The sequence below is a fragment of the Rhinopithecus bieti genome, unplaced genomic scaffold (genome assembly GCF_001698545.2).
Source record: "Rhinopithecus bieti isolate Rb0 unplaced genomic scaffold, ASM169854v2 scaffold_12573, whole genome shotgun sequence".
Lineage (NCBI taxonomy): Eukaryota > Metazoa > Chordata > Mammalia > Primates > Cercopithecidae > Rhinopithecus > Rhinopithecus bieti.
The window spans coordinates 6,230-12,829 of NW_016807321.1; the positions used below are offsets into that span (position 1 = coordinate 6,230).

Below are 6,600 nucleotides of genomic sequence, written 5' to 3' on the forward strand. Positions count from 1 at the left end.
AGACCGCAAGGGGCGCCATCAAAGGCCCCGCAACATGCATCGCTTCAAACCCCAGGACACTCTTGACAGCTCTAACCATCCGGGGGGCTGTGCAGATGGCAGGAACCAAGGACCCTCCCTGGCAGTGGGAGAGGGCAGTTACGGGTGGGCGTGGTGACCAGAACCACACCCAGCAGCCTGCACAGCCTCCCCGTCCCCAGCCTGTGTGCTTCTGATTCCTGCCAGATGCTTGTGGGCCTGTGTGGGTGGCGGGAGGCCCCGTCTTGCTGTGTCCACCTGTCGCATAGATGCCTCTGCACACTGCAGACGGTGCCTCCCCTCTCCTATGGGCCCATGTCAGGGGCAGGCAGCGGCGGGTCCGGCCTTGCTGCTGTCCTCGAGGCTGGCACTGCATCTCCAGGGCTGGGTTGACTCAAGCCAAATGGGGGGAAGGAATCAGTCCTGCAAGACAGTAAGAGGGACTGTGTCCTGGGACCCCCGGGAGAGCGCTCGGCTGCCTGTGTTCACTGCATGAGAAAACTCGGGGGGTGCATTCTCCCTCTGGCATGGCTGTGTCTGGGTGCCTCGGGCTGGGGCAGGAGGCAGGCCCCATGTGGGGAAGCCTCGTGCTTGTCAGCTTTCTGTCTCTCCCAGGCCAGTGACAACTGGCTTCCCAAGGAAGGAGGTGCCAGGGGTCCTGGGCAGGACCTGGTGTCAGGTAGGGCGGTGCCAGCACTGGGGAAGGACCGGGAGGCCTCCCGGAGCCCCACCCTGCACCTGCCACTGGAGTCAGAGAGTGTCTCGGGGTGCCTGTGGGGGCAGCATGAGCTCCACCGGGGACCCGGGCCCCCCCTCAGCCTGTGGCTCTTCCCCATGGCTAAGGTCACGCCTTTTCTGAACAGCTTTGGCCTTGTGCACACATCTGTGCCAGGCTCACAGCACATTCCCGTTGGACGTCAGGGTCCTTACCCAAACCAAACTCACAGCCACCCCTGCGCAGCCTTCAGAGTCGAGCGGGGGCCGCAGTCTCCAGCTCTGTCCGTTCCGACCCTCCCATGGCTGCCCAGGGAGGGCAGAGTTCACTGTGCCATGTGCTGGGTGCCCCCCTCTGCAGACTGCCAGTCCAGGAGATGGACCCACAGAGGTCAAGGGGCAGCCGGCTGGGCTGCACCGGGGTCCCCCAGTTCTGAGCTGTGCTATGCAAACAAGAATGCTCCTGAGTGTGTGGGGCATGGCCATTGGAGGGACAGCTGGGCGGCCAGTGGAAGGACTGGAAATCTCTGCTGTTTGGGGAAGTCTGTCCTCCAGTCCTGAGGAGTGTGTGTGGATTGTTCTAAGTATGACTATGACCCGGGAGCCAGGGCAGCATGAACTCCTTTCTCTGAAATTGTGAGGCCTCCTTGGGTTCCCTGAACCCTGGGCTGGCGTTCCCAGGACCCAGCACCAGGAGCCCCCAGTCCCGCCAGCACCACCGCGCTACCCAGGAGGGCTGGGTGATGTTGGTGCCACCTCCCACCAGCTCCCCTCCTCTCCCACAGCCTCTTGTCACTGCCAAGCCCCCCGTTCATTTTGCCCAAATCACGCAGGCTGAAGCTGCAGTGCCAGCTGGAGGGACATTCGCAGGGCTTCCCATGCCCATCCCTGCTTCCAGACAGCTGGACAGCCTCCCCTTTACCCCCACCCTGGTGAGCCCCTGGGGGCCAGAGAAAGATGGGGTTCCCGCAGCTTCCCAGCTCCACCTCTGAACTTGAGTTAGCATTAGCTAAGCATACAATTAGTGTTGAACGTCTCTCTTCCTTAGCTTGTAGATACGACTGTCTGTAACCAGGGGATCCCTGCTGGAAATCGGGAGGCCAATGCTGGCCGGGTGCCAGGGCATGGTTTGGTTCCTTTAGGGAATTTTTGTTCTGCAAACAGGAGAAACCTGTGCTGCAGGTGGGGGTGGCAGGAACGACTGGCCTTGGTCAGCAGGCAGCCCCCAGCCCAGGACCACAGTGCTCTGCAGGGCCTGGGCAACCCCGTTTGTGGACCAGCAGGTTTCTCTTTCTAGTGTCTTTCAGCACATCCAAAATGCTAGGCCTCCCGCCACCAACGTGTCAGAGCAATGTCCAACTGTCAGGCGCTCAGAGATGCCTCAGTCTCCCTAGCGTGAGCACCAGCTGACACACACAGTCCACTGAGATGAGAATTCTGTTCTCTCCCAAGCAAAAAGCCGGGCGAGGGGAAGTCTCCATTTCTGTCAGTGCTCAAAGGAGTAACACCAAAAGAATCAACACAAAAATCTCGCAGACACACGTGACCCAGCTCACGGCGCCATGGGGCTGTAGGAGGGACAGCACCTCGCCACAGGCCCAGCAGGGGACCGCCTCTCTGTACAATTGGAACGTGTTTTACTTTTCTTTTCTCTCCTTTTTTCATTCTGATTTTTTTTTTTTTTGCATGTTTCTTTTTGAAAATGGACAAAATGTGCAGCAGCCTGCATGACCACAGTTGTTTTGGGGAAAGATACTGAAGTATGATGTACTCACACCTGCAAATCTGAGCATCGCGAGGTTAGACAAATGTTCCACCTTTTTTTGTAATCGTCAACAGCACAACTATTTTGTATTGTTGTTTGTATCATTTTGTACCAAAAAAGAAAAAAAAAAAGGAAAAAAAAAGGAAAAAAAAGGGAAGCGAGTTGATGTTTTCAGTGATGTTTCTAGTGCCAGACAGTCTTGGCCCCGAACTGAGTGGACCCTCGCGGAGCGGCTGTGCGCGGGCAGGCGGGCGCGCTGCTCCAGAGACTGAATAAAGTCCCCCTTTTTCATAGTCGGCCTCGCCCTGGCTTGATTTTCTTCCAAGCATTCGAGAAACAGATGGTGCTCCGGGACGGCAGGTGGGTGCACACGGGGGAGGTGGTGGCCACCATGAGATGCATCCACGCCAAACACACTCCTTGAGCACCTGTGCAGCTCAAGGCGCTGTCCTAGGCTGCAGGAAAACGAAGAACAAAGGCAGGCCCGCTCCTCACACCTGTGGGGCCACATGCCATCTGTCTCAATGTTTTAAAGGGTTTAGAAGGTATCCATGAAGCTAACAAGCAAAATCACATTCCCCTCCTACCTTGGCATAGACACCTGCCGGACTCCATGGAATGCCCGGACCAATTTGGAATTCTCAGACTCCCTGGAGTTTGGTGCCATAAGTGGCAGCAAGGAAGGATCTGGCCTGGGCCTGTGGCTCTTCCCACTTTCCTCTCTTCCCACCTCCCTCTCTTCCTACCTCAGGCTTTGCCCAGTGCCCCGGGGGCTTGCATGTAGGCATGTGGATGCCCCAGCCAGCATGTCCCGGCTTCACCTAAGCCCCCCACAAACAGTATCCCTTGGGCCTCGGGATAGGTCGACCTAGTGAAAATGTTCTGCAGAAGAGGCCTGAGCAGGCCAGAGACGGGGCTCAAGGCACTTTCTGAGGAGTTTCAGGGTCCTGGTGCCCAGAGGTGTCTAGAGGAGCAAGCACAGGGCCCCCAGCCCTGTAGACTCCTCCCCCTGTGGTGGGGGCACAGTATAATGGGCTGAAGTGCCAGCACACAGAGACGCATGTGCACACATGTATATGCTTGCACACACATGAGCACACATGCACACCCACATGGACATGCATATGCATGCAATGGACATGTGCACACACACACATTCATTCACATACTTGCAAACACAGGCAGCACGCATGCAGCACATGCACAGAGATAGGCCTCTGGCCACTGACATGTTTGGATGCAAACCCTCCGCAACCACAGCCGACATCAGCAGATAAAACCACCAAGCCCCGGAGTCCCTTTCACGGATGCCAGGTGCTGCGTGCATCCCTCCCTCCCCACCTTGCTTCCCCAGCCTCAGGTGGAGGCTCTCCTGCAGTGGTAAGACCAGCTGGGCCTCTGAAGGTGCCTCTCCCGCCCTCTGCCCTTCGTGCCTCCTGTCCTCTCCATACTTCCTGCTTCCCTCTTTCCTGTCATTGCCTTATCCCAGGCAGGGGGCATGAGGAGTATCAAGTCCCTGGGCCAGGCCTCCTGGGATGGCTTGGCAGAAGCCTGGTCACCACTGCAACCGGAGGCGCCTTGCTGGAGGCCTGGGTGCCAGGGTACAGTGGCACACCATCTCAGTGGCCCCTCAGGGTCGACCCAGGCCGTGCAGCAGTGCTGTGCCCCTCAGTGGGGCTCACCTTGGCAATGAGCTGGGCCTTCTGCGGGCATGTGGTCCAGCATTCGCCGGGCCCTTCCACCTGAGGCCATCACCGCTGGTCCCCAAAGGGCGGCTCTGGGGGCCATGTTCAGGCCTAGTCCTCTCTAGGGGAGGGGACGTGAGCTCTGGAGTCTTCCCCAGCACAATGCCCTGTGGACCAGGCTCCTACACAAAGACTCACGGGTACTCCATGCCCATCCACGATGCCCAGGGAGCCTCCTTGGATGGAGAGGACAGGCACAGACAATGCCACCTGTCCCAGGGCCTTACTCTGGGTCCCATAGAACCGGCCATGGAAAGGTTATGGTCACCCCCTCTTTACAGATGAGGAAACTGAGGCTCAGAGAGGGGCAGTCGCCCACTGCAAGTGGGGTTTGAACTCAGGCCTCCCTGTGGCCCTGGGGACCTCCCAGGACACAGAACCAGAACAGCCCAGGTGTCTCCCTCGCCCCACAGAGCTCTAGCCTCAAAGTCACTGGTGGGAAGCCAACCAGGTGGGAAGTTAGTCCATTAACTACACTAACCAGCGCAGAAAAACAACCCATTAACTACACTAATCAGCCCATTATCAACACTAACCAGGTGGGAAGCTAGTCCATTAACTACACTGACCAGCCCAGAAAAACAACCCATTAACTATACTAACCAGCCCAGGAAACCAGCCCATTAGCAACACTAACTAGGTGGGAGCTCGTCCATTAACTACACTGACCAGCCCAGGAAGCCGGCCTATTATCCACACTAACCAGCCCAGGAGGCCAACTCACTATGTCCGGTAACCAGTGGTCTCATGTGTGGTGCTGTAACCACCTAGTGCCGGGACTGGGTCACAACGAACGGGAACATGGGTCAGGTCTGGTGGTCAGAGTCCGGGATCCAGGCACCACAGGGTTGGTGCTGGGTGAGGGCCTGCCCCACACAGATGGTGCCATCCAGGCGTCCTCGCATGGTGGAGGGTGGGGGGCAGAAAGTCCCAGCTCTCTCCCTCCTGCCCTTTGATAAGATGCCATCTGGTCCCAGGGGCTCCCGCCTCAAGCACGAGGTTGGTGCTCTGATAAAAAAGGCTCCCCCTTGGCCTTCCGCTCTGTCCATGTGAGGACACAGCACCCGTGCCCCTGGAGGACGCAGCAACAGGACACCAGGATGCAGAGAGCACCATCTCAGGGGGCTGTGATGCTGGGTGGGGGAAGGGGCCCTCCAGAGCATATTGAGTTTGGACGTGAACTTGAGCTGCATTCCCAGGTCTCTTCCGTGTGTGTGGAACGCTAAGTCTCCCAACACAACTGGGACAAAGTCCACAGTCCTGGGCCTGACCTCGGAGCCCCTCAGTGGTCAGGACCCGCCTTCCCTATGGGCCTCTGGAGGGCACAAGCATCGGCTCCCAGCACCTGCCTGGCTATGAGGAAGGGGACCCAGCCGGGACAGCCTCCGTCCCAAACCATCCAGGCCCCATGTAGGGTCAGTGCAGCAGTGTCTGTGCATTGAGAGACTGCCCGTGAGTGACTGGGCCAGGCCACTCACTGCCCATCACTGCAGACAACTATCCAGGAACCCCCAGGCTGCCCCAATACCCCAGCTGCCCAGACTGAGCCTCCGAACCATCCATCTGCACCCGCTCTGGCATGTGCCTGTAAGGTGGGTCTGCTGTGGCTGCCGCCCAGGGAGGACATTCTCCTGGCACGTGGCCGTAAGGTGGGTCTGCTGTGGGCGCCGCCCAGGGAGGACATTCTCCTGCCAAGTCCCAGCCAAGCTGGGGGTCGTGGGCTCACAGCCCCGCGCGGCGGCAGCACCTGGCCCCCTGCTATGCCCGCCTCTCCCAAGCCACTGTGCCCCTCTGATCACCTTGGTGCCCTGGCCCCGCCTCCCCACTACAGAATCCCAGCCCCCCAGGCCACGAGTCCAGGCACAAACGGGTTCTCCTACACCAGACTTTGGGTCCTCAAAGCTCTCCAACTCGCCCAGTCCCCTGACCCCACCTGCCCTAAGAGTCTGAGTCCACACTGGCCATGGATTAAGAGTGGAGCCCTGCACAGTATCCATGCCAGCCACCCTGGGCCTGTGGAGGCTGAGCTCAAAGGTTGGGGAAACTGAGGTCAAAAAGGCAGGCAGCCCTCCGGCCCCTGCTGGGCTGAGCCCATGCTGAGCCCCACCCAGGAGCCTCCACCTCAGGAGTCGGTCAGTCCTAGCTCCCTGCAGGGCAGGGCAGGCCACAGGGCTGGGTCCAGTGGTGACCCCTTCCCTCCCCCAGCCATGGGCCCTCCCTCCCATCCTCTCTCCTTCCCTAGCCCTGGAACCACCCCCTACCCAGCCCTGGGCCCTCCCTCCCACGCTCTCCCCTTCCACAGCCCTGGGCCCCTCCTTCCCACCCTCCCCCTCCCCCTGCCCTGAGCCTCCCCCTCCC

General features: G+C 59.3%; 1 pseudogene across 1 annotated transcript; it reads left to right on the plus strand.

The window, feature by feature from the left end:
• Nucleotides 1-439: 439 nt before the first annotated feature.
• LOC108535262 (uncharacterized) lies at nt 440-2,785 on the plus strand (annotated as a pseudogene). The gene has a single exon (XR_001887173.1). The product of XR_001887173.1 is annotated as an uncharacterized LOC108535262 (transcript).
• The last annotated feature ends 3,815 nt before the right edge of the window (nt 2,786-6,600 follow it).